This window comes from Panthera tigris, chromosome A1, assembly GCF_018350195.1.
Source record: "Panthera tigris isolate Pti1 chromosome A1, P.tigris_Pti1_mat1.1, whole genome shotgun sequence".
In the NCBI taxonomy this organism is placed as follows: domain Eukaryota; kingdom Metazoa; phylum Chordata; class Mammalia; order Carnivora; family Felidae; genus Panthera; species Panthera tigris.
This window is the reverse complement of record NC_056660.1, coordinates 237,228,236-237,253,372: the sequence shown is the minus strand read 5'-3', so window position 1 is coordinate 237,253,372 and position 25,137 is coordinate 237,228,236. Positions and strand designations below refer to the sequence as shown.

Sequence of the window (25,137 nt, the reverse complement as noted above, 5' to 3'; positions counted from 1 at the left end):
CAGGGAGACCCTGCGGTGGTCTGGGCTGCCGTGATCACCCACTCTGCACCCAGGTGGGGAGGGTGGGGTCCTGTCCTAAGAGTGGCCTGAACCCGGACGCCCCCACCCTGGACAGGTGAGACAGACAGTAGGTGACAAGTCACAGGTGTGGCCCCGGAGAGGGACCCCAGCTGCCACACAGGGCTACATGGCGGCCCTGGGGCACCACGTGCCCCAGCAGGGCTGCGGAAGGAGGCTGGGTCATGACAAGAGCGCAGGGCGGCCCCTGGCGGGAGGGGGCGGAGGGTGGGCCTGTTTGGACATTCTGCGTCCCGGCAGCAAGTTGGATGCCATCGGCCCCCTCCCCGGGGACCCAGCCCAGGCCAGTGTTTCCGGTGAGGGCAGGGCACTCAGGGTCGGGCTGCAGATGCCGGGACGCTCTGCGATGTCACGGTGCCGTCTCAGATATTTACATTTGGATGTTTCTTCTTGCCGGCTGTGGGGTGATCTTCTGAAGGTGCTTGTTGTTCAGAGGAATGCACTCAGGTCCCGATGGAAGGGTGGCACCCCTCCGTGCGGGGGGCCCTGGGCCCCTTTCGGGACTCAGCAGGAGAGGAAGGGACACGTTTCCTCCTCTTCTCGGGCACAATCCTTAAAGTGCCACTTGGCCCAGACCCCCGGGGCAGAAACAGGGCTGACCTCACCCCCTGGGCCTCCTCTCTCCAGGCACCTCCCCCAGGTGCTCTCCTGCCCCAGTCACACCCCTTCCTCTCTCCCTTCAGACCTCGTGCCTCTGGCCTGGGACGTGGCCCCGGAGCGTGGTGTCCAGAGGGTTGGTGCAGTGACCCCTGACCCCTGTGTGTACGGCCCCCACTCCCGTCTCTTGGTTCCCGATGAGCCCCTCCCAACACACAGAGATAACGGGGTGCAGCGTGGGCAAGCCCGGGCCATGGCTGCATTGGGGGGGGGCAGCCTGGGGCTTTGCGAGGGCGCCCGCCCTCCCACGGGGCTGAGGGCCACGCGAGCCAAAGCGCGACCTCGCGGGCCTGGTCCTGCCCTGCTTGCTTTTCTCGAGTGTGTCTGGGAGCAGGTGGGGCAGCGGGTTGAACTCTGCAGCGCGAGGCAGGGAAAGGGCGGGAGAGCCTGGAGGCGTCACGATGCAGGGTCTGTGTGCCAAACAGAAATTCTGCAGACCCAGCCCCGTGTGACGCAGGTGCGGGGCCGGCGAGGGCCGGGTCACTTTATGTCCTTGACTGAGGCCGGGCCCACGCTCCTCAGACTTTTCCTCCGTGGGATGAGGGGTTCGGTCCCTCGGCCCCACGCGCGGGCGAATTTTACTGTTTTTATGGCAGCCCGCCGGAGGCCTGGCGGCCGGCATGACCCGAGGGGGCCGGGCCCTGGGAGGCAGGAGCTGTCGCCGGTGCCTGTCGGCACCCTGCGTTCCCTGCGGTGGGCATCTGGGCACACAAGGCTTTCTCCCCTAACGCTTTTCTATTGAAATCAGGGTCATTTGACCTTTGCGGCCAGTCCTTGCTCGTAAACTTTCACTCTTTAACCTGAGTGCTCCATCCGCCCCCCGAGCGAGGGGAGCACCGTCTGCCTTCTGCTCATCTCTGACGTGCCCGCGACGCGGGCGGGAGGACGCCCACGATCCCGAGCTCAGCGCACGGGGGCGGGACCCAGCGCCCACCCGCCGTGTGGACAGCGTCCCGTGGCCGGCGGGGCCACGGGCGGAAGTGAGGCCGGCGGCACCCACACCCGGCGGGCGAAGCCCCCGGGCCCAGAGGCCACGAGGCTGCTGGGGCGGCCGCTGCGGGTGCCCCGCCCCGGGGACCAGGTCCCGCTGTGCAGCCAGGTGCTGAGGGTGTGGCATGTGGAACTGACACTCGCTAGGCCGCCACATCCTGCAAGGACCCGCGCCTGGCCCGACGGGACCCTGCGCCTGCCGAGTCAGGACGCCCCACCTGCCGTCCAGCCGTGGGCGCACGTGTCTGGGTCGGGTGCGGTCCCCGGGGCCTGCTCACTGGTGACGTCCCTCAGCGAGCAGGTCCAGGGCGGGGACAGGCCTCCGTCATGGGTCAGGGGTCAGCGAACGAAGTGTTCCAGGAACACAGAAGCTGCCGGGCGGCTACTTGAGGATGAGTGGCCGACACGGAACGGCCTGCGAAGCCCGGAACCGTTAGGGTCCAGCTGTACGCACAGAGCGCGTTCGCAGGCCTCAGTCAGGCCAGGGACGAGCAGGGGCCGGGCCGACGGCCGCTGGCCGACCCCCAGCACCACCTCTGGAGGGAGCGTGCAGGGGACCCTGAACCAGGGGGTCAGCCCCCAGGTGAGCCCAGGCGGGAGGGGCCCTGGGGGGACACAGTCGGGGCTCTCCCCGAAACCGGGGTGGGCCCCCGGGACGCAACATGGCCTTCACGTGAGCAAGCGGGACCCCAGCCTCAGCCAGGCTGCCGGGGGCGGGGGGGCGGCCCCCTCCCAGGGTAGGGTCTCTGTGGCGGGAGGAGCAGCCTGGTCCCCCTTCCCTGCCTTCCCCTCTTTCCCCCTCTTCCCCCCTTCCCCCCCTTCTGACCCTTACCCCTTTACCCTCCTTCCCCCCTTCTCCCCCTTCCCTGCCTTCCCCTCTTTCCCCCTCTTCCCCCCTTCCCCCCCTTCTGACCCTTACCCCTTTACCCTCCTTCCCCCCTTCTCCCCCTTCCCTGCCTTCCCCTCTTTCCCCCTCTTCCCCCCTTCCCCCCCTTCTGACCCTTACCCCCTTACCCTCCTTCCCCTCTTCCCCCCTTCCCCCTTCCCTCCCCTCCACGGCAAAGGCTGCAGACACAGGGGACTTGCCTCCCTGAATGCTAATCAGGGGGCTCAGGGAACGTCCCCCAGCACGCAAGGGTCCCCCAGGGGCACAGGGTGCAACCCCCAGAGCACGAGGGTCCTGGGGGGGCACACGCAGGCGTCCCTGTCAGCGGTGCACCTTGTATGGAGGGTCTGGGCTCAGGTCAGGTTCTGGGCCTCGGTGGGCGTGCCCTGAAGAGCTGGGTGCGGCAGGGGCCATCTCTGCCCAGCTCCTAGCGGGCAGACGCTCACTCCCCTGAGTTTCTTGCTCTTCCGCAGGGTCAACGGAGCCACTCACGGACACAGCTTCCAGGTGCCCCAGACCACTGGGTGTCCAGGGCCGGGGCCGTGTGACTGCGTGTCAGGACAGCCCCTTCCCCAGCAGAAGCTCCTTGTAGCCACGGCCTTTCACTTGGGGAACCTAAGCCGGGCAGGGGACGGTGCCCAGGCCACCATGGCATGTGGGTTCCGTTTGTGAGCATCTGAGGGCCGTGGAGGGACCATGTCCCCACCGCCCCTCGAGCGACTGTGGGCCGTGAGCACTGGCGATTGCTGCAGACAGGAACTTGTGCTTGAGCGCGTCAGCTGACTCTTCAAAATCAGCAGGTCAGGGACACGTGCCACGGACCAGAGCCAGGGCTGGGCCGCTCCCAGGACCAGGACGCGGGTGTGTCCACACGGGGCACGCTGGGGCATGGAGACGGGAGGCTGTCTCAGGGCCACTCGGCTCCCCGGGTTCCCCCGTCCTGCCTGTCGGGTGGGGACATTGCTTCTCTGTTCCACCTGGAGCTCAGGCTCCTGGCCTCCCTGCCCCGGGGGGTCTGCAGGGTGCCTCAACTGTCGCTGTCTGCCTGGACAGTTGGGGCTAAGACCCTGGGGCTCCGGATGGGGCTTCATCTGAGTGGGGTTTTGGAGGATGTGCACCCCTGAGCAGAGGGGAGGTCGGGGCTGAGTCTGGGGCCCTGCTGCTGGGGGCTGACGGGGGGCGGGGTGGGCAGCCAGTGAAGGAAGGCCGCGGGGATTTGCCTGAAGGCGTCTGCTCCGGTCCGGGAGTGCTGTCATCTTGCAGTGAGAGCGAGCCTCGGAGAAGCTCTGGAACGTGGGACTTCCAGAATACTCAACGTGATTCCACGTGACTGCTTGCACCAGTTCTGGCCATCAGTCAGCGTGAGAAGCCAGGTCCTGGGCTCTCTCTGCTTGAGTTTCTGCGGTCCTGGAGCTCGGCCAGACGCCGTCCTTGTCTGGGACTCCCCCTCCTCTTCAGACGCCCAGCTTGACGTGAAGGTCGGGGCTCAGTGTCCCCGAGGGTGACCGGGACTCCGGAGCGGGGGTGCGCACCATTCCGCCATCCCCGAGGGCCTGGGCCACAGGGCACCTGTGCCAGCGGATCGAGGTGAGTCTGCTTTCCACGGACACGAGCACCCCTGCCCAGGGCCTCTGGGGACAAGGGGAGCTCAGACGCAGCGTTCGCACCAGACCTCGAGCCCCGTTTCCTCCTTCCTGCTGAGCAAAGGCGACTGGGAGCGAATGCAGTCGCATCAGTTCCTTCTCCGGCGCCACAGTCAGAGTCACAAGCTGAGCCACCGTGCAGCCCTGCCTGCCCCGGGGTGACTCACTCTGCCCACCGGGATTCTGAAAAACCCCTTTGTGGGGGTTGGACTTTTCTCCAGCCACTCCGATTCCGATGGAAGAAGAAGGCTGGGGGGCCGGCCCAGAGCCAACCCAGCCCCCGCCTCCCACGGGTCTGCCCGCCTCACCTCCGTGCCGCCAGCCACGCCGGTCGGGAGGGCATCGGGGGGGACCCTCCTGTCCCGGCAGCCCCGTCCTCGGACTGTCCCCCAGACTCAGGCCCACGGCTGGCCCACTGATACCCTTCCTCCCAGAGAAGTGATTTCTGAGACAAAGTTGATTTTTGAAAGATTATAATTTACACAACTCTGGTGCCTCTGACGTGGGCACCACTTTAGAGCTCGGCGTTCCGTTTCTGCGATAAAATACCAGCAGTCACACTCCTCTTTCACAGTTTGGCTTTAACCAGGAGCCTTATCATGACGCGGTGATCACGCCCGTGACAGCCAAGTGTTATAGTCTGCACTGTGTTTGACACAAGGATCTTGTTGGTGGCCGTGGCCGTGCAGGCTGGGGGTTATCACGTGCCTTACTCGTGAGGGACCCGGGATGGAGACACTCCAGGAGGCTGCAGCATGCCGTCCTCTGAAAGGAAAGACCGGGGAAGGGGCTCTCCTCGGCAGGCGGGCCCTCCCAGGTCCCCTCCTCCGTGCCCGCTGGCAAGCCTTCCCGCAAGAGCCCTGTTGGGGCCTCTCCGCCTTTCCTTCTGGTTTCCTTGGCGGTGGGAGTGGGACTCTGAAGGTGGGCTGTAGGCATGGCTTTCCCCAGCACCCACAGGCCAGCCATGACCCTGCTCCGCGGCTTGCCTGGGCTCCACACCTCATGCACTGTCGTTGCCTGTGTGTGGATGGCTCTGCCGGGGGCGGGGGGGGGGGGGGGATGCGCCAGCTGGGGTGAAGGCAGGCGCTGCCCAGGACACTCTCCCCAGTGACGTCGACGGGTGCTGTCCTGTGCAGCTGGGGCTCCGGGGCCCTGCCCGCCCCTGCTCGTCTGCAGGCTCCCAGGCGTGTCCGTGTGGCCACCGAGTGAGAAGGGTGTGGCTCCGGGGAGACTTAGCACTGGGGACAAGCCTGGATCCCCGAATCATCCACTTTTTTTTTTTTCAATATATGAAATTTATTGTCACATTGGTTTCCATACAAATCATCCACTTTTTAAAAAGAAAACTTGTTGGGGCGCCTGGGTGGCTCGGTCGGTTGAGCGACCGACTTCGGCTCAGGTCACGATCTCACGGTTTGTGGGTTCGAGCCCCGCGTCGGGCTCTGTGCGGACAGCTCGGAGTCTGGAGCCTGCTTCGGATTCTGTGTCTCCCTCTCTCTCTCTCTGCCCCTCCCCGACTCATGCTCTGTCTCTCTCTGTCTCAGAAATAAACAAACATTAAAAACAATTTAAAAAACCCCAAAAAACCAAAGTGGGTGAGGGAGGATGCAGAAGCTTAAAAAAAAAGAGAGAGAGAGAAATAGCAAACTTGTTACTTGAGGTCTGTTTTGCATTTACAGAAGACGGCAGCAGAGTTCCCGTGGACCCTCACTCGCCCCACTTGTACTGCCAACACCTGCTCGCTGGGGGATAGTGGTGATCACTTTGTTCAGATTGCCTCAGTTCTTAAAACGTATTTATTTATTCTGAGAGAGAGAGACCTCGAGAGCAGGGCAGGGGCAGAGAGAGAAAGAGGGAGAGAATCCCAAGCAGGTTCCACACTGTCAGCGCCTGGCAGTTCGAGCCTGACTTCGGGGCTCGAACTCACATGCTGTGAGATCACTACCCGATCCGAACCAAGAGTCAGATGCTTAACCCACTGAGCCCCCCGGGGCGGCCTGAGATCTCCTCGGTTTTCACCCGGTGTCTGTCTTCTGTCCCAGAATCCTGCTCGGGGTCCCATGTGACATCCGGACATCATGTCCCCTCAGGCCCCTCTGGACAATGGCAGTTTCTCAGACTTCCCTTGTTTTGGGGACCTGGACCATCTTGAGGAGGGCTGGGCAGGTGTTTTGGAGAATGTCCCTCGATTAGGACGTGTCTAGTGGGTTTTCTCGTGGACGGTCTGGGGTTGTGGGATTTGGGAGGAAGGCCGTGGAGGACAGGTCACTGTGGATTCAGCCTTGACCTGTGGCTCAGGCGTGTTCGGGGTACCTGCGCACGCCGACGGGGTGTGGCTATGCGCAGCCCGCGCGCAGGAGAGGACGCCGTTCGGCCCCGGGAGCCCAACGGCCTGTCTGGTCGCCTGGGGCTTCTGCCCTGGAAGCCGTCTCGCCCCGTGAGTTTGCCGATCCAACTGCTGACATCGGCGTGGACCCCGGGACAGCTCTTGTAGGCTTTGGGTCAGGAGCCCACACCACGCGGGCTATGCTGCTCAACGGTTCCCATGGCAGGCACGGCGGGCCGAGGCGTGGCCACCCACCGAGACAACGCTCAGATGCGTGGTGGCCTCCGTTTGGCCTCCGTCTCTGGCGTCTGACGTCTGTCTGCACGTCTCTCCTTTGTCTTCCTTTCTCCTGCTCCGTGTTATCTCGTGTCCTCTGAGCACGTCTCCTCGGCCAGCAGATTCCTCCTGGAAGCAGGCCAGGGTAGCCCCCGCCACCCCTCCCCCCCTTGCCTCCCGTCCCTCCTGCACATTAACTGACCACTGGCACGTCCGCGGGGGCCCCGTCGCCGGCTGCGGGGATTCCTCTCACCAGAAACAGGCCCCCCGAGTCCCGGAAGGTGAAGGACGGCTCCCCGCGGGGCTCCGCGTCTGTGGTCTCTCGCCTGGCCCGCCGTGCCACGGACGTCGGAGGGGCGGTGCGGGTTCAAGAGGCCCTTTGGCGTCGCGAGGGACTATTTATGCAGGTCCAGGTGGCACCAGGAACTGGGCTGGGGTCAGACTTCGTCCGGCTTGCTGGCTCCAGACGGACGTGTCCCTGGCTGGCGGACCGTGGCCCTGGGAAGAGGGGTGTCTGCTCCCGCCCTGCCTCGTAGGCACCGCTGAGCCCTCGTCCTGTGTGTATTTTGTGCCAGTGACACGCACACCCCGGTCGGGCACGTTTTCCAGGAGGAGCTGTCCTGTCCGGGGCGAAGGTTAGGTCCCCGCCCGGAGGAGTGAGGGACAGGCCCCGTTGGTGCCCGTCACGCTCCGTGTCCGTGCTTGCCAACCCGCCAGCTCACCAAAACGTCCTCGTGACCCTCAGACCAACTCTCGTGGTGCCTTCGAGGACGTTTGCGCCAGTGCTGGCGTGACGGGACCTTGAGGCCTGGCTCTTTCGCCTCAGCTCCTTCTGCAGGCAGGTGGCCGTTACACAGCCGACCGAGATGCGTGCTTTGTGCATTTTTTGTGCTTTTTGCTGGCGCCTTTGTTGGCTTAAAATGCCCCTGGGTGTGGAGCTGAAGTGCTTCCCGGTGGCCCCGAGCGCCGGGGGCCGTGACGTGCCCCGCACAGAAAACGCACGTCGGCCACGCGTCTCGCAGGCCTGGTTACGGGCCGTGGGCCGGGCGTCCGGGGTTGAAGAGCTGACGGCAGACGTTCCACACGGTGCCTTTCAACGGAAACACACCAACAAGGTCGGGGGTGGATGGCTGAGGGACACGGGGCCAGAGGCCCCAGGAACCCAGCCCCGTGTCTCGCCCGTATCCGCTGGGCCAGCGTGCGGGCTCGTGAGGGGCAAGCCGCAGAGATGTGTGTGGGCGTTAAGTGTTTCACTGCTATGTGCCCATCAAATGATACGTTTCTTCAGATTTGACGTTTTACCTGGAGGACGGCTCACACTTACACATTGGAATATTTTCGTTTTATTCTAAACGTCTTTGAGGAGCGTATATAAAAATAAAATTCGCAAATTCTCCTTCATTTGGGGGGTTTGAGTTACGGTCAAGAGGGGAGAATGGTCTCAGTGTGTCCCAGCTGCCACTCGCTGTCCTCGCGGGTGTATTTGTCTCGCATGGTGACTTGGATCAGTGCACTCTGACGGGTGTATGTTTTATGGGAAGTAATGGGTTAGGTCACGGCTGGTAAATCAGTCCCGTTTGGAACGCCAAGGCTACAGAGATTTTTAAAAGGGTCACAGTTTCCTTCAACTGCAAATGCACTTGAATGATTAAGTTGAGCACCAGTTTCTAAATTTGTTTTTAACATTTATTTATTTTTGAGAGAGAGAGAGACAGAGCATGAGCAGGGGAGGGGCAGAGAGAGAGGGAGACACAGAATCCGAAGCAGGCTCCAGGCTCCGAGCCGTCAGCGCAGAGCCCGACGCGGGGCTCGAACCCACAGACAGCGACCTGATGACCTGAGCGAAGTCAGACGCTCAACCGACTGAGCCCCCCCAGGTGCCCAAGCACCAGTTTCCAAAGAAGACAGAACACGGGTGTTGGCTGGCTGCTTCTGGGTCTGAGCTTCCCAGGAGGTATCCAGGACACCCCCCCCCCCAACCCTACGAGCAGACCACCCCACCAGCAACTTGCATTTCAGAGCCTTGGACACTCTGAAAAGCCCACTCTTTCACAGACACACTGGGGGCTGCTCCTTTTCCCCCGACAGCCCTGAGGAACAAGGAAGGGGCAGCAGAGCACAGGCGACCGCGGTGAGTCCACCCGAGAGAAGGCTGGTCCCTCCTGGGCAGGAAGGGGCCGCCAGGAGGCTGTGGCATTAGAGGCCCCCACACCAGCCCTCAGAAAGCCCCATATCAGATTCTGGAAGCAGATACTTGGAGGGAAGCACCAAGCCGGGAAGCCAGCTGCCCTCAAAACCACGTGAAGTCTCAGATGTAAAAGGGCAAATTCACTCCTGCCCGGTTCATGGCAAAGCCCCAAGCGTCCCAGCTCCTACCCCTGCCACATCCAATGGCACTTTCTCAAGACAGAAGCAGGACCACCCGTGGGAATACACATCGGTGTGATGGTTAACCAGGCCGACTTGCCTGGATCACGGGGTGGCCGGATAGTGGGTCACACATTATCCTGGTGTGTCTGGGGGGGTGTTTCTGGATGGGGTTCAGGGAGGCAGACGGCCACCCCACCTGAACGGCTACTTGTCCATCAGCAGAGGGTCTCCCCTGCCTCGCCCCACCGGGACGGCAAGGCCGTGGTTCTGTCCCTGGACCCGTGCCCACCTGCAGTGGGAAACGTCGTGCCTGTTGAGTGAATTGTACTGGAGATAAGATACGACTCAGACGTGCCCACCAGGCCCGGTTCGTGACTGCAGTGAGTTACGCCCGGACTTCGCTGTTGGGGGGTTACCGGGGACCTGGTTTTCATTATTGAAGAGTCCGAATTAGAGATTCTGTTGAAAACATACAGGCTGGTCTTATCCCATTGAAGAACAAAAAATCAATAATGAAGTTCCTCCCAGAAGGATTCCGACCGGGTCCGCTGTAATGAATAGATATGTCGGTCACGTATTTTATTATAAAAGTTATTCACTCGAAAACGGAAGCTTTAACAACCAGAGCTGTTTGCTCGGTCCACGCTCTTATTGATCCCGACAATTCATTTAACAGGACATTTTCAGTCTATCGTTCTCAAGGTCGGCCCCGGACCAGCAGCGTTTGAGAAACGGGTCCCAGCCCCACCGACTGGGTCCTACTGCCGGTGGTGTTGGGGGGTCTGCACTCTGACGGTCGCGCCCTGGACATTTTAGGGCCCTGACGCCTGGGGGTCACTGCCTGAGCCCAGCTCCCGGTTTTGCAGGATTTTGGGAAACACAAAGCCGGTGGGTGACAGGGGATAAGAGTGTGAGCTTGGGAGGGGCTTCCGGGCAGAGAGCACAGCTGAGCACACGGGGACGTAGGTGACCGAGTCCAACAGGGTCCATGACCACGTCTCCTCTGGCAGCAGCAGAGGCCGCACCTCCTTTTGCAGCAGGCAGCGTGGCCTGATCAGAGCCCGTGACGGCCACCACCTGCTGTGTCATAAACTAGGCACGCCCACACGCTCACATGCCTGGTGACGTCTCTGGCACTGAGGACTCTTGTCTGTCTTCTCTAGGTTTTTGGAAGTTTACTGAGCAGCGGAGAGCACGCCCTGTGTCCCCTCCCCCGCCCCCTCATCCCACCCGCTGCCCAGTGGGTGAAGCTTTCGCCCTTCGCCTTCGTGTTCCCTCTCCTTCCCGTGTTTCGCTGTCCTTTTGCGTGAAGAAGTCGTTAACCGAACAACAACACAACAGCAAGTTGAGGGGCGATCGTGACTCGGGAGGGTCGATGAGGCCGGCAGACAGAGAGGCCAGCTGGACTGGACGCGAGAAAGCAGCCTGACTCTTCACGAACCAGGACGGGAAAATGTTGTTACCAAACCCCCTTCGCGCAAGGCCGTTCGAGCGACCACAGGCTAGCAGAAGTGAAACAGAATGACGAAAGTGTTTGCTTAATCTGAAGGAAGGAAAGAGGGCATAAAGCAACGAAATGCAGGTGGGGTAACAAAGAAAATAAAAGCAAAAGCGTAGATTTAGACTGAATTATACCAGTAATCATATTTTACATCATCGTTAACTGCATTAACACGAGGGTCATCAGCTTGAAAAGGTTATCAAAGAAGAGAAAAAAGTTATACCATGGCCTTAACCGAAGAAAGCGGGTGTGGCTGAAATAATGTCAGACGAAGTCAGCGTTGACATGAGGAACAGAGCAGATGCGAGGAACAGAGTTCCTGCGTTAGAGGGAACAGGGGACAACCCGCAATGGTCAGGAGCCAGTCAGGGATGACCTAACAGTTTTAAATTTGACGCATCGAATAACTTAACCTCAGAGGTATGTAAAGCAGAAACAAAACAAAACAAAACAAAACAAAAACCCCCAAATAGACAAATGCACAATCGTAGTTGGATATTTGAATCTACCCTTACCAGGAACTGAGGACAAGCAGAACAGTTCAGTTATCAAACTGTGTGTAATTGACATCTACGGGGTATTGCTCGCTCACCAGACTGCGGGACACACGCTCGTTTTAAGTGCCTTTACTAACATTGATCACAGGCTGGACCATGATACAAGTTTCAGTATATTTAAACTCTGAAATAATAAAATGTTTTCTGACTCCGATACAAGGAAGCTAAAAATCGGTAGCAAAAACATCCCTCAAAAAACAGCCCTCCAAACGTTTGGACATCAAGCAACACTCTTCTAAATAACCTATGCATCTCCTCCGGCAGCAGAGGAAAGAAAAATCTAAAATGATTGAAATTTAAAACTATTTGGAACTGAATGATACAGAAAAACAACAACAACAACAACAACAACAACAACAACAACAGAATTGCGCGACTCACCTAGCACCATACTTAGTGGAAAATTCATAGACTTAAATGTCTTAGAAAATAAGACAGCTTGGAAATCAATAATCTGAGTATCCATTTGGAAAAGTTAGAAAATGGAAAACAAAATTCCAAATGAGCAGAAGGAAGTAAATGATACAAGGGCAGAAATCAATGAGATAAAAGTCATGGGCACCACTCACTTTGAGAAACCCGGTTAACCAAACTGACGTAAGACAGAAAAGAAGCAGGGATGCTCCTGTGTCTGTTAAAGAAGCTGGATGTATATTGAGAAAGGAAATGATGCTCCCTTGTGAATCCACTCATGTAATCCACCGAATATTTGAGAAAGAAAGAGCATAGACATTAAGCAAATTCTATGAGAGAATAGGAAAGGAGAAAACACACACACACACACACACATATATATATAATATTTTATAATTTATATATAATTTATATATATTATAATAATTTATTATAATTTATATATAATTTATTATTATATAATTATATATTATATATATTTATCATTATTATTATGTTATATATATAAAATATAATATGTTTATATATTATATATATATATATATTTTTTTTTGCCACTCACATAACCTTGATCACAAAACCTCATGAAAATGTAAGAGAGGAAAATTGCAGACCGATTTCTCTCATGAGCAAAGACGCATAAAAAGTTAAAATCTTAGCCAACTGAAGGCACAGAAGAACTTTAAATTTATATCACTAAGTGAAAGAAGCCAGTCTGAAAAGGGTACATACAGACTATATTTTTTTTAACATTTATTATTGAGAGACAGAGAGACAGCACACGAGTGGGGGAGGGGCAGAGAAAGAGGGAGACACAGAATCCGAAGCAGGCTCCAGGCTCTGAGCCGTCAGCACAGAGCCCGATGCGGGGCTCGAACTCACAGACCACGAGATCATGACCTGAGCCGAAGTCGGACGCTTGACCGACTGCGCCACCCAGACGCCCCAATACATACAGACTGTATGATTCCAACTCCGTGACATTCTGGAAAAGGCAGAACCACAGAGACAGTAGAAAGATCAGCGTTTGCCAGCGGTGAGGGAGGTTGGAGGCATGAAAAGGTGGAGCACAGAGGATTTTTAGGGTTTTGTGATACTACCTGCTGGATACAAGTCATGACCCATTTGTCCAAACCCGTGGGACCTTCGACAGGAAGAACCCTAACGCGAACTGTGCACCTTAATTATTCGTGATGTATCAGTATCGCTCATTGACTGTAGCAGTGTCGGCACAGACAAGGGAAACCACTAGTGGAGGCGGGGCCAGAGGGCGGTGTCTACAGAACTCTGTGTACTTTCTGCTCAATGTTTCTGCAGACCTAAATAGTTCTATTTTAAAACCTGTTGTAGTTTGTTTTTTTTTTAAACTCCATGCCTAGCACAGAGCCCAACATGGACCTTGAACTCACAACCCTGCGATCAAGACCTGAGTTGAGATAAAGAGCTGGATGCTTAACCGACCGAGCCGCCCAGGCACTCCTAAAATTTGTTGTGTTTTTTTGTGTTAGCGACAATTAGAGAAACAATTTTTACACTGCACCAAAAAATAATAAAATAACCAAGAACAAAATAGAATCAAAGATGTACAAGAATCATTTATAAACGTTTACACAACATCATTCAGAAAAAATTTAGAAGTCCTAAAGGATAGAGATATACCATGGTCATGGACAGGATGCCTCATGTTTAAAGATATTAATTCTCTCCTAGGTGTTCCAGATGAAAATCTCAGTACGTGTGTGTATGTAGACATTGACAAACCATTTTTAAAGTTTATTTACTTATTCTGAGAGAGAGAGAGCAAGAGAGTCTGTTTGTGCGCCAGGGAGGAACAGAGAGAGAGAGAGAGAGAGGGAAAGAGAGAATTCCAAGCAGGCCCCGAGTTGTCTTCACAGAGCCCGACGTGGGGCTTGAACTCACCAACTGTGAGATCATGACTTGAGCTGAAATCAAGAGTCAGATCTCAACTACTGGGCCACCCAGGCGCCCCAAAAAACCATTTCTAAAATGTATATTGAAATACAAAGAGTCAGTAGCAGACAACGTAACTTGAGGAAGAATGAGGCTGGAGCTGTATGTTACCGGAAATGTGATTATTTTCACGTTGCCACAGGTACCGGTGTGGGCTCTTGAGGGGACACTGGAAGAAACAAGGGCTCCGGAAACAAATTTGCATGTAGACACATTTGCCTTACACCCAAATTGTGAGTTTCTGTTCCACGCCAGAATGGCCAAGGTGAAAAAGAGAAATCTTTGGTGGCAGGATCGTGGACGGCGGGTGTGCAGCTGGGCGCGGGGACACCGGGGGTACGCAGGCACACACGTGTGCTCACCAGAACACGCGGATGGGAACATTCACAGCCTCAGCCCGGAGGCCACCGAGTGCCGCTAACAACAGGGCGGACGAAGACGTGTGCCCGGTTTGCACCGCGACGTGACGATGATAGCCACAGACGCCTTGCAAACATGCCCAGAGACAGGAGGAAACCGGGCGGCGAGGGCCCACGTCCTGCCGCGTGGTTCGCGAAGCTGAGTGGTGGCTTCCGCGTGGGGCCGGGGTCCCTCAGGGGCCGGCGACAGCGGCACGGTGGAGGCCGTCCGTGCCCTGCTTTTGATCTGAGTTCTGGTGATGGTGGTAAGGACACGAATGACACCATTTGCCCCGTGTCATGAAAGCTTTCTCAGAAATACCATAACGTTTTGAAAACAGTTGCGCTTAAATGCACCTAAATGAGCATTTCAAAACCAACCATTACCTTAAAATCGCTGTGATTTCAAACTACTCTCCGTGAAGGCAGACCTGTTTCGATCGATAGCGTTATTTGCTAAGCTCTGAATCAATGTTTTCTCTTTGCTCGGACAAGCTCCCCAAGTGCCGGGCAGACGGGTTGATGAGGCCACGTGTGGCCCCCACGTGCCACACCGGGACAGCGCTCGCCCACACGGTGGCTCGCCCACACGGTGGCCCCTCCACCGGACCCGTGGGGAGCAGGGGAGGGTGTGAGGGTGAGACCCGCCGGCCGTGGCAGCAAACTTTGGGAGTTTCTGGCAACCTCACCTACACCGCCCGGAGTTTCTGGAAATACAGCCAGCCCGTCGCACTGTTTAAACCCTCCAGCTGGCTGCTCTCACACGGACTCAGCCATGAGGTGGGTTTGTTCCAGACCAGGATGGAGTGTGCCTCTGGGTCGCCGTGGCCTTGGGGCAGAACTACAGGACGGGCGGGTGTATTTTCTCCCCTGGTTTTAGGATTTTCAGTTATAACTGGACACGAAATCAGAGAACACGGGGCAAAGCGGTGCGTGCACGTGGGTCCTGTCCTGACGGACGGGCCGACCCCTCCGTGCTGCTGGTCCCGGGCGGGGGCAGGTGGGGATGAGATAGGAACGCCGTCAGTGTCCCGGCCAGAGAGAAAGGAGGCCCGGGCTGCAAGTGGCACGCTGAGGTCACCATCGGAGCGTGACGACAGCGCCTCCTTCCTTCTGTTGCTCAGAAAAGGGAAGCACGTCTCCAGAAGCGCTCAGAAGGTGTGTCCGCAGGGACCCAGCATCGCCGGGTGCCCGGGGCACTGTGGCGGCTACCTGGACGGCCCGGACGGCAGTCGCCCATGCCCCGCCTGGCTGTCACCACCGCCCCACCTCACCCGGAGACCCGCCCCTGCTGCTGCGTGTGGCTTCTGCGTGCGACACTCCACAGACACGCGTCGTTCGGTGTGTGAGGTTCTCGTGACCGTGTCCTCCGCCTTGCCACGAGGGAGCCACGTGGGAGCCACAACTACTGACGGCCGGTCCCTCGGAGCCCACCCGTGTCTCACGTGGGCAGACCCCTCCTCCGGCTCCCGTGGGGACGCCCTGTCTCCCAAACACTGGGGACTGTTCCGTCCCCTGAGGCGTCAGCACCCTCTGCCCTCCCTCTCCCGTGGCCTTCGCCCTCCATGTTGCCTCATCTGTGGACCGTCAGCCTCGGCCACGAGGCCCGGAGCTCCGTGAAGACCGAGCCGGGGCCAGGGCCGGGGCCCGGGAGGTGACGGATGAAAGAAACGGAGGAAGAACGGGAGGGAGGGCGGCTCCGTCCCGGGAGAAATCCTGTGGGAGTTTCTGGTGACACCGAGGGGGGGGGGATTGGCTCAGCTCCAGGGCTCACGCAGCCTGCTCACACGGGGCACTGTGGCCGCCTCCACCTGCCTTCGCCGGCCGCGCCTCGGGGCTGGCTCTGCGTTCCCATCGGACACTGTCCTCGGTCCCAGCTTTGGCCCCCGAGCCGGTGTCTGGCCTGCCCCATTGGGCCCAGAGCTTGATGAGGCTGGGTCACCGCAGGACTGTGCTGGCCGGGGTCCCCATGTCGGGGTTGAGCCCGGTCCCTGAGCTGTTTCAGTGAGTGATTAGCTCTGTTCAGAAGAAGAGAAGATTTGAATTAGTGAATCTCTCCAGTGTCCGTTCAGTGGAAAATGATCGGGTTGTCCTGCCTGGGAGAGCGCACAGAAACCCACAACTGGACCAGCCTTCCTGCCGTTCTGATGCGGAGACAAAGTGCTGGGCACCGTTGTCCAGTGTCCGCACGGGAACCAATCCCGAGATCCACGTGTCCACGCGGCTCCCTGCGGAAGGAGGCTGGGGGGTGCCAGGAGACACCCCGATCCGAGGCTCATCTGCCCCAGTGGGGAGGTGCACAACCCGGCGTGGCTCCTTCACGTGGTCCCAAAGAGGCCACGCGGGTGGGACGGCCCCTCGTTGCCGTCCTTCCCTGTCCCCTGCGTTGACACCATTAGCCCATCCGCTGACCGCATGGGGCGCTGCTTTGGAGGTGACATCGGGACCCGGTGACCACAACCCAACATGATGTCCCTCATTGCCCCGACCACAACCAAACCCAGATCTTGTCTCCATCCACCAATGCCACTGCCCCGTTGGCCACGGCCATTTGGACCACGGTCAAGTCTGCTATTTTAGTGATGGTTCCAGGAGGACGTTTCTGGCGTAACAGAGGGTAGGAAAGTGGGGACACTGCTTGAGGACCAGGAGGCAGGCCACTATCCACAGTTTACATTTAATTCCAAATGCCCCCCCCCCACTGTCACTCGCAACAGTGAGAGGAGGGCCTGTGGCGGTAAGGATTGCTTCAGCCGTGGTGGACGGGACATCAGAAGGAGCAAGGACTTACAGAAACGAAATCTAGAGGATGGTCCTGGCTTGGCTGCCGGGGGCTCAGGGGTCAGACGGGGCCCTGCCCCCTTCGTCTCGGGGCTCTGTCATCTCAGCCGGCGGCAGGGCCCCGTGTTCCAGATGCAGTCCTCATGTCCCCCCGGAAACCAGCCAGGGAAAAGGAAGAAGGTGTGTCCCCTTCCCTAAGGACATTCACCCGGAGACACCCCCCCCCGCCCCCCCCCCCCCCGATCACGAGCCAGTGACTGGGACCCAGCCCCGTGGCTGAGCAGGTGCGGGGAGGCCGGGACACGGACGCCCCCAGCTACACGTTGGAGAGTCTCTTGTAGGACACGAGGAGGGATGCTCACACCGGACACCTGGGGGGTCACCGCAGACCCGCCTCCCCTGCCCCTGGGGGAAGGCCCGATGACTGTAGTCTGAGCAGCGAAGAGTTGTGACTTTAACTTGCATTTCATTGCGAGGTGGGGAGTTTGAGGACTTGCTCGCTTGCCATTGGCCACGGGCACGTCCTCCGCGGAGAATTGCCTGCCTGTGACCTGTTACCTGTTGCACATCCGCCCTGTTTTCTGGGTTTCCCGAGCTCCTCGCACGTGCTGGATGGCAGTTCTGATCTCTGCGTGTGTTGCACATTTCCCCAGTCTGTTGACCTACTGTGTTTTAGAAGTTTCACGTTTCCGTGTGGTCCCTCTGCCGGTTGTTCTGTCTGGTGGGCCTTTTTTTTAGCAGCTGGTTTAAGAAGGACCGAATTCCCGAAGATCGAAGATTGTAAACCCACTGTCTTCTGTTTGCTTCTGACACATTTGTAGTGTGTCAGTGTTTAGGTCTTAAAGTATTTGGAGTTCATCTTTGGGGTATCATCCCCACCCCCCCCCCCCGCCAAATGTACACTCATTTGTCAAAATATAGGTTATCGAGCAATTTATCTTTCCTCCGTGGATCTGCAAGTCATGAAAGTCATGCGGTGATCGGACCTGCTTCGTTGGCGTGACTGTGTCTGCACCAGCTCGCGGGCGGGTCCCCTCCCCCCTTCCCGCTTCGCGGCATCAGCTAGTTCTTTGTTACTTGGTAGTTCTTCCACGGGGATCCTGGGGCTCCGATTCTGTTGGAATTCCGATTAGGGTTACAGTGAATTCGCGGAGTGGACGCTCCACACCGCCGAGCGCCGCCCCTCGGGAACATGACACATCTGTCCAGCGATTTAGGTATTTCTTGGCTTTGGCGCTTAACCTTTCTGTGTTTCACTAACACACGGAAAACATACAGGGCGGCTCCTGGTTTACAAACGGGGGAGGGGCGGATGGTGACAGGTGCGGGGGAGCAGCCCCTTCCCGCAGAGAAGGCGACTGTCATCGGTGCCCTCAGTGCTCACGGTCACTTGTGCTCTGTGACCCGGGGCTGGCCAGGGTCCTGTCCTCCGGCTCACACTTCCACACACGGGTGTGCTCCTATTCCCGAGGCCTCAGGTGGCTGTTCGGGCAGTGCCCTGAGACGCGCAGTGACAGGGTCACGAGCTTTCAGAATTTCGCAATAGAAGAAAAGCCAACGCTAGAGGTATGTGACATAGGGGCCACAGATGAGGACACACTGCTTAGAGATCAGCTCTTATCGCCTGTGGGTTTCCTGCCACCTCTGTGGGGGCCGCACCCCAACATCTGCGGCAGATGTTTGTCATTTCGGCCTTCTTGCGTCCACCCCCCCTTCTGTGTTTGGGCAGCCCTGCCCTGAGGGCTCACGGTACAGGCGTCCCCCGGAGGGAACCAGGACAGCGGATGCTGGCTCTGCACGGCCTGGTGGCCCCGGGTTCCCGGAGCCCCACTCGGGACCCCACCACACAGATTCCGGTGGCTCAGGAGTCAGCGGAGGTGAGCCATGCGGACTGGAGCCCCAGTAGAGGTGACGCCTGGCCAGCCGGGGAAGGGACCTAGTGGTGGCCGGGCGGGTCAGGTCCCCGGAGACCTTTCCCCCTCGCCAGCTGCCTTCCTGCTGCATGGCTGGGTCCTGCAGGGGAGGGGCCCTGGGGTCTTCATATATTTTGTCTTTTATTCCTTGCATTTGCAACTTACCCCTACCTGGGCCCTTCCGTGTCCCCTGATCCAGGAAGCTCCCACCCAGGGGTACCTCCCACGAAGGGGCCTGGTGGTCTGGGGCTCCCCAGGCATTAGCCCGTGGACCCCGTACACACCGAGAGCGGGGTCAGAGCAGAATCCATTCCAGGGTGGGTGGCCGGGTCACTGGGAGCCCTCAGGGTCCAGTGGCTGAGGCAGGACCCCTGCCCAGGCTACTCCTGGACCCGGTCCTCAGCTGGCCTCTGACCTCCCGCACTCCTGTGCTCTTCTAGGCCTCTCTTTCCGGGCTTCCTGGAAAACCAGAGACCGTCTGATGTGATGCCAACGGGTCCACTGCTTCCGACTTGGGCAGATCTGTTCCTCTGCTCACAGCTGGCAGAAGGCTGGAGTGGCTGTCCCTAATCCTCGCACACCCTCGCCGTGGTGGGCTGTTCACAGCTGCCACGTTCACGTCCTGATCCCCGGAAACTGGGAAGGTGACCTTTCCTTGAATAGCCGAAATGTGATTCAGCAGATGTGATTAAGTTAGAGATCTTGAGATAGGAGATTATCCCGGATTAGCCGGTTGGCCCTAAATGCATCGTAAGTGTCCTTATGAGGGGGCAGGGCAGAGATCAGGTGCATACACGGGGAGGCCACCTGATGGACGATGGAGGCAGGGACCAGAGGGACGTGGCCACAGCCCAGGGACGCCTGGGGCACCAGGAGCTGGAAGAGGCAGGATCTCCATGTCCGAACTCTGGCCTCCAGGCTGGGAGAAGACACATTTCTGTGGCTTTGAGCCACCGATGTGTGGTCACTTGTTCCTGTGGCCCCAGGACACTTAAACATCACCCTTTGGAGAGCCCACCCAGCGCTTGGGAGGGTGACTGTCCCTCTGGGCTGAGTGAGCCCCCCAGGGCCCCGCACACCATCTGAAATCATGTGGCTTTAGGGGACCGGCGTGCTGGGAACCTCGAGCACAGAGCCAAGTGCAGTGCTGGCCCGGGGGCCCCTCTGCTCCTGCTTAGGAGCCCTCGGCCCTCGCCAGTTGCTTTCTCTCTTCCTGTGTCCTTGTCCTCGGTCTGTCCTCGGGCCCTTGCTCACATCAGTGGCTGGGGGCTGCCTGTAAGCATCGAAACGGGCAGGGAGCCGGAGGGACACGGGGCCGGCCCGGCTTCTGCCGCCAGCACGTGGGTCACGCACCACCTGCCGCGGGACCTCTAGCTTCTCAAGACGCGGTCGGCAGCTGTGACGACGACTTTAATCCAGACCTCCCAGTGCCGCTGGGGACGGGCACTGAGTGTGATCCCCACCGTCTGATTTGTTCAAACACGGTCCTGAGAGCCACGTTGCAACGTGTCACAACACAAAAGGCCAAAAGTGTCCTTGGGGTCCGGCGTGGCCGCTGGAGGAGGATGAGGTCAAAGCTCCGGGGAGCCTCCCACACGGGGTGGCTTTCAGCCACGTCACTCGTGCTCCGTGGGCCTGAGGTTCCGGAAGGTTTGGGCTGGATCTGGCTCAGGGTGTCTGCGGTGGGGGCCAGATGTCAGCCGAGCTGGAAGACGGGGAGGGGGACGGGAGCCGCCGGGGGCTCCCTCGCGGGGAGCTCCACCAGCCGGAATCCCGTGGCACGCACCTGTAGCCGCCCCCGCGGGGGCCACCGAGTCCCTGCCTCCCGCAGCCCCGAGGGCCCTGCCCCGGACGCAGGGGCGAGCCGTCCTGGTCTGCCAGCCCCGGCAGGCCTCGCGCTGACCACGCCCCTGACCAGCATCTGTCCTGCAGCCTCGCAGGGGACACCCAGCTACAGCCCACAAGGCAGGCCTCCCGCGGTCCTGGCCCACGGACCCTGGCAGGTAGTAAATGTTCACTGCCGTTTTGAGCGAGAAACCGGGGCAGCTGACCAACCGACGGAACACAGCGTTAACACGCCGTGTGCGCGACACGTCCGGGTGGTGGCTGGCACCAGCACTCGATTCTCCCCCCTTGTGCACACCTTCCATCGTGCGACTCGCTTCCAGTTCGCTCACCGAGCCGCCTTTTGATGGACACTTGGCTTGTTTCCGTGTTTGGCTGTCAGGGGAAAGCTGCCGCAAGCATTCTTCCGTAGCCTGCCTTCTTCTTGGGCGACTACCCAGGAGCGGGGCCAGGGGGTCAAGGTCGGGGGCCCTCTTGGTTTTATAAGAACCTACCCGACCACTTCCCAAAGTGGATGCACATTCGACATTCCCACCGTCAGTGAGGGTTCCGACTGGTGGACCCGTCGACGCGTGGTGTCGTCGGCCTCGAGTTGTGGCCAATGTGTGGGGCGTGCGTGGGGAGGGGCGGTGCTTGGGAGGGGCCGAGGGGGCAGGTTTAGGAGGCTGTGGAGGCCACGCCCGGGTGCCCGAGGCACCACACACACACAGCCACAGGGCTCCTGCTACGTTTGAGCCTGAAATTCCCCGCCGGGCAGGTCGGTGCCTTGGGAGGGTGTGGGGCAGGAAAACAGTGTAGGGTCGGTGGATCGCGGGCCATGACCGACTTGAATCAGGTGCTTGGTGGACACACAGGGTGTGACCTGGGACGTGCCTGAGGCCTCGGACCTCGTCCGGGGCCGAGTGGAGTAGGGACTTGGTCCCGGGAGTCTCTTCGTGAGAATTCAGTTCTAGTCACTGCGCCCCCTCCTCCCGCGAGCCTGGCTGTGGGGTGCGGCACGAAGGCAGGGGGCACGTGGAGAACGGAGCACCGGGTGCTGGGGCCTCCTTAATTCCCGGCAGCCCTGAGAACACCCGGTGACACCGTAACTGGCACCAATGGGCCAGTTAAAGACAGAAGCGTCTCAGGGGAAGGAGAGGAAACATCGCATTTTAGTGAGAGTTCACAGAATCACAACAAAATTATGCTCTGAAGTATCTGGCCGTTCTCTTGATTGCTTGGACTCATTCGGTAATTATTGTGTGTAGGAAGCAGAAGGAAAATTTCTACTGAATTGTTTATGAAGCGCTGAGGTTTACTAAGTGCTAAGTGCGGCAACGCTATTTCCCGGTGTGCGTTTTATTACAATGCCAGAGCGGGCTCGGCGGGAGAGGTCGTGAGTTTTCTTCATTACTGCGAACTTGGCAACGAACGTCTTTCTGCATGAACCCAGTGGGCACTCCCGATTACTTCTACACTAATTCAGGAGGAGGGGTTGTGAGCCAGAGTGTGCAAACGTTTGGGGCTTCCGAACAGACGAGTTTCTTGGTCTGTGGTTAATGACAGGAGACGGTTGGACTCATCAGGGTCTTTACGGCGACGGTGCAGCCGAGAGACCTTCCCGTCACCGTCAGCCGAGCCCCACGTGTGAGGGGCCCCTGAGGTCCCGATCCAGGGATGGTTCTTTTCCGCAGGGGGTGGACAGCAACGAGGCCGGAAGGTTCGGAAGCCGTGTCTTTGCGGAGGACGTTGTGTTGATTCTCCAGGGCTTCTCCTCCAGGAGCCAGAGGGCGGTCGTGTTAGGAGGCGTTGACGCCCACCGCTGCGACCTTTCCTTCCCTCCCACTTGGCCGTCGCAGGCATCACGGAGTGCTGGATCTGTGTAACGCACAGATACAATTCCGCCCAGTGGCTAGTTTGACACCATTCACGCGTTTGGGCTGGAACTGTTCAGGGCATCGGAAAAGCATAAGACTTTTAACGTAAATTCAAAAACTGCCAGGATTCTCCCTGCAAGACAAGGATGCCCTCGGTCCCCTGATGCGCTCACCCCCATCTTCGGGTCCCTGACACCTGCCTGCTCTCCACAAATATCTGATGTTTCTAAGTAACAAGTATTTAGAGAGATGCGGAGCCATGTAGTGGCTTTTTGAGCAGACCTAGTCCAGGGTGATACTTTCCTGTAGAACGGGTTAATTTTAAAGGAGAGAGAGAGAGAGAGACAGTGAGAATTCCACTCCGACAGTCCCTGGGACGAACGAGCAGTGGTTGTAACAAGGCAGGTGACAGAAAGCAGCCTGGATGGGATGTGGGAGCCGCACCCCACCCCCGCGCCCCGCGGGGTTGAACGTTCCTGAACGTTCCTCAGGGATACGGGCGGCCCCTTCTGCCCTGGGCTGTGCGGGTCTGTGCAAGGAGTCCCGCGTCCCGGGATGGTGGGTCCCCACAGCGCAGAACCGGCTCCCGTCTCAGGGGTGAGAACGGCATCTCCTCAGCCTCGACGCTGGTGAGGCGATCGCGACGGGCTTTCTGCGAGACGCCTTAGAAAGGACAAATCCTGGAACTAGAGCTGAATGGCTTTTCATCAGCCCCAAACCACGAGGGAGTCGCTGACTATGCCAAATGCTCTGTAACCCAAGTGGTCTCACTTGGGGGACAGTCCCCATTTCTTCTGAGGGAAGGATTCTCTACCTGGGGGGTCATGCGGGCTGCAGGGTGGGTCGTTCCTAAGGGCAAGAGCCTGCATCCCCCGCCCCCTCCCCCAGGACTCTGGGAAGGGGAGGAGCCCAGGGCACTGGCGTGTGAGAGCCCCCCTTCCCCCGGCCCACTCTGTCCCCGGGAGGCGGCCCCAAGCACACGTGACCCAGAACTCCAGGGACGACTGTTCCACTGATGGGCGATTTCACACTTCTCACCCAAAACCCTGTATTATAGAGACATCGCCATCGATTTGATGTTTACAGACTCTTGGCAATCAATGTGTGATATTAAAGTGTCAGAAGAGAAGCCCGTGCCCCCCCCCTCCCCGGAGAAATCACCCCCGCGCTGTTGTCTCCCAGTGAATGTAATGAGTGGAGAGAAAGCCAACAGCAATCACGTCGAGCCCTCGGCTGGCGGCCGCACGCACAGCTGGTGTCTTCCCTGCAGGACCAGACCGTTGCTCTGGCCGCGGATTCTCTTTCTAAAACCTTACAAATAGAATTTGGGGCCCAAAGTAAGAAGTTAACAGGCGCACGGGGAGATGTGCATACGCGTCAGCGAGAGAGAGGACGGGCAATGGAGCGTCTGCACGCTGGGTCCAGACACAGGGGCTCCCGGAGGCAGAGGTCAACATTTGTGACATTGCTGAAGGACACAGAAGACAAACAAAGGCGAGATTCAGAATTGCAGCAAAGAAATAGCAGTGACGATTAAGTACATCTCCCAACCATTACAATAAGCACAAATCTCGGGCCCAGTGAAAGGGTGTGACACAGTTTAGACACAGCCGAGCAGACAGCGTGTGGGCTGGAGACGGGCCAGCGGGAAATACCCAGAGTGAGTCACAGACACGGAAGACACACAGGCGCTCGTGGGGGCAGGGGACTCCAGAGCCACGGGGAGAGCACAGGACCGGCATCTGCAGAGACCGGGACGGGGAACTCCCAGGTTCAGGGTGACGAGAGACATCCCGGCCCCTCAGCCCACCCGGCGCGGGGTCGTCGCTCTCCGGCACCTCCCGTGGTCTGCGCGGCTGTGGTCCCGAGCTGGTTCCGGTCCCGGCTCCCCAGCGGGAGGCCACGGGTCCGTGAACCCCTCCTGGTTGGCGCTGTCAGCGGTGGCTGCGCCCTGAATGCGGGGGTCTCCTCACAACTCACAACCCAGCCCCCGTGGTGACGGTTTCGGGGGCTGGGGCTCCGGACGGCCAGGGGAGCCCTTGTGAGTGGGATCGGCGATTGCGGTCCTTGTAGGGGACACGGGAGGGGACTCGGTGCGCACCTGTGGCGGGACGGGCTCCGTGGGCGAGCACCCCAATCTTGACGCCCCGCTCCCGGACTGCTGAGAAACAGGCCTGTTGTCCACAGGTCTGTGGTGCCTAGTTACAGTGGCCCCACGGGTTCCGTGGTCCTCGAGAGAGGAGTGTGGGCTCCTGCTTCGTGGACGCAGAGGCGTGGCTGCAGATTGGCTTCCAGCAGCCCTTCCGTTAGTGGAGCTGACTGGAGCCCTGTGCCCTGTGCCCTGTGGGGCTCCTGGTGCGGCTCCTGGTGCGGCTCCCTCCTTGGTTGTTGTGTCTGTGTCACTATGGCGACGGGAGACACCTGGCCGGAAGCCCAAAGAGAGCGGGGCCCCTGCCCGGGGCCAGGAGGGCTGTGAGCGAGCAAAGGGCCCCTCTGCCCCTCGGAGGGCGGGTGTGAGGTGGGTGCCGTAGGGCGGGCTCACGTGGACAGCCAGCGGGGACCCCCTTCTGTCTGGCGGGCATCCAGCAGTCCAAGGCTAACCCAGAAGGGTTCCTTCTTCCTTGGGACATAGGGCCTTGGGACCCTTCAGGGACACCGGACAAAGGGACTCAGCA

The 25,137-nt window shown here is 58.9% G+C and overlaps 1 long non-coding RNA gene across 1 annotated transcript; it reads right to left on the bottom strand.

The window, feature by feature from the left end:
- Nucleotides 1-21,864: 21,864 nt before the first annotated feature.
- On the bottom strand, nt 21,865-24,891 carry LOC122241533. Its single transcript, XR_006221735.1, has 3 exons — nt 24,564-24,891; nt 23,837-23,930; nt 21,865-22,463 (listed from the first exon to the last, which is right to left on the bottom strand). It is a non-coding gene; the product is annotated as an uncharacterized LOC122241533 (long non-coding RNA).
- Nucleotides 24,892-25,137: the final 246 nt, after the last annotated feature.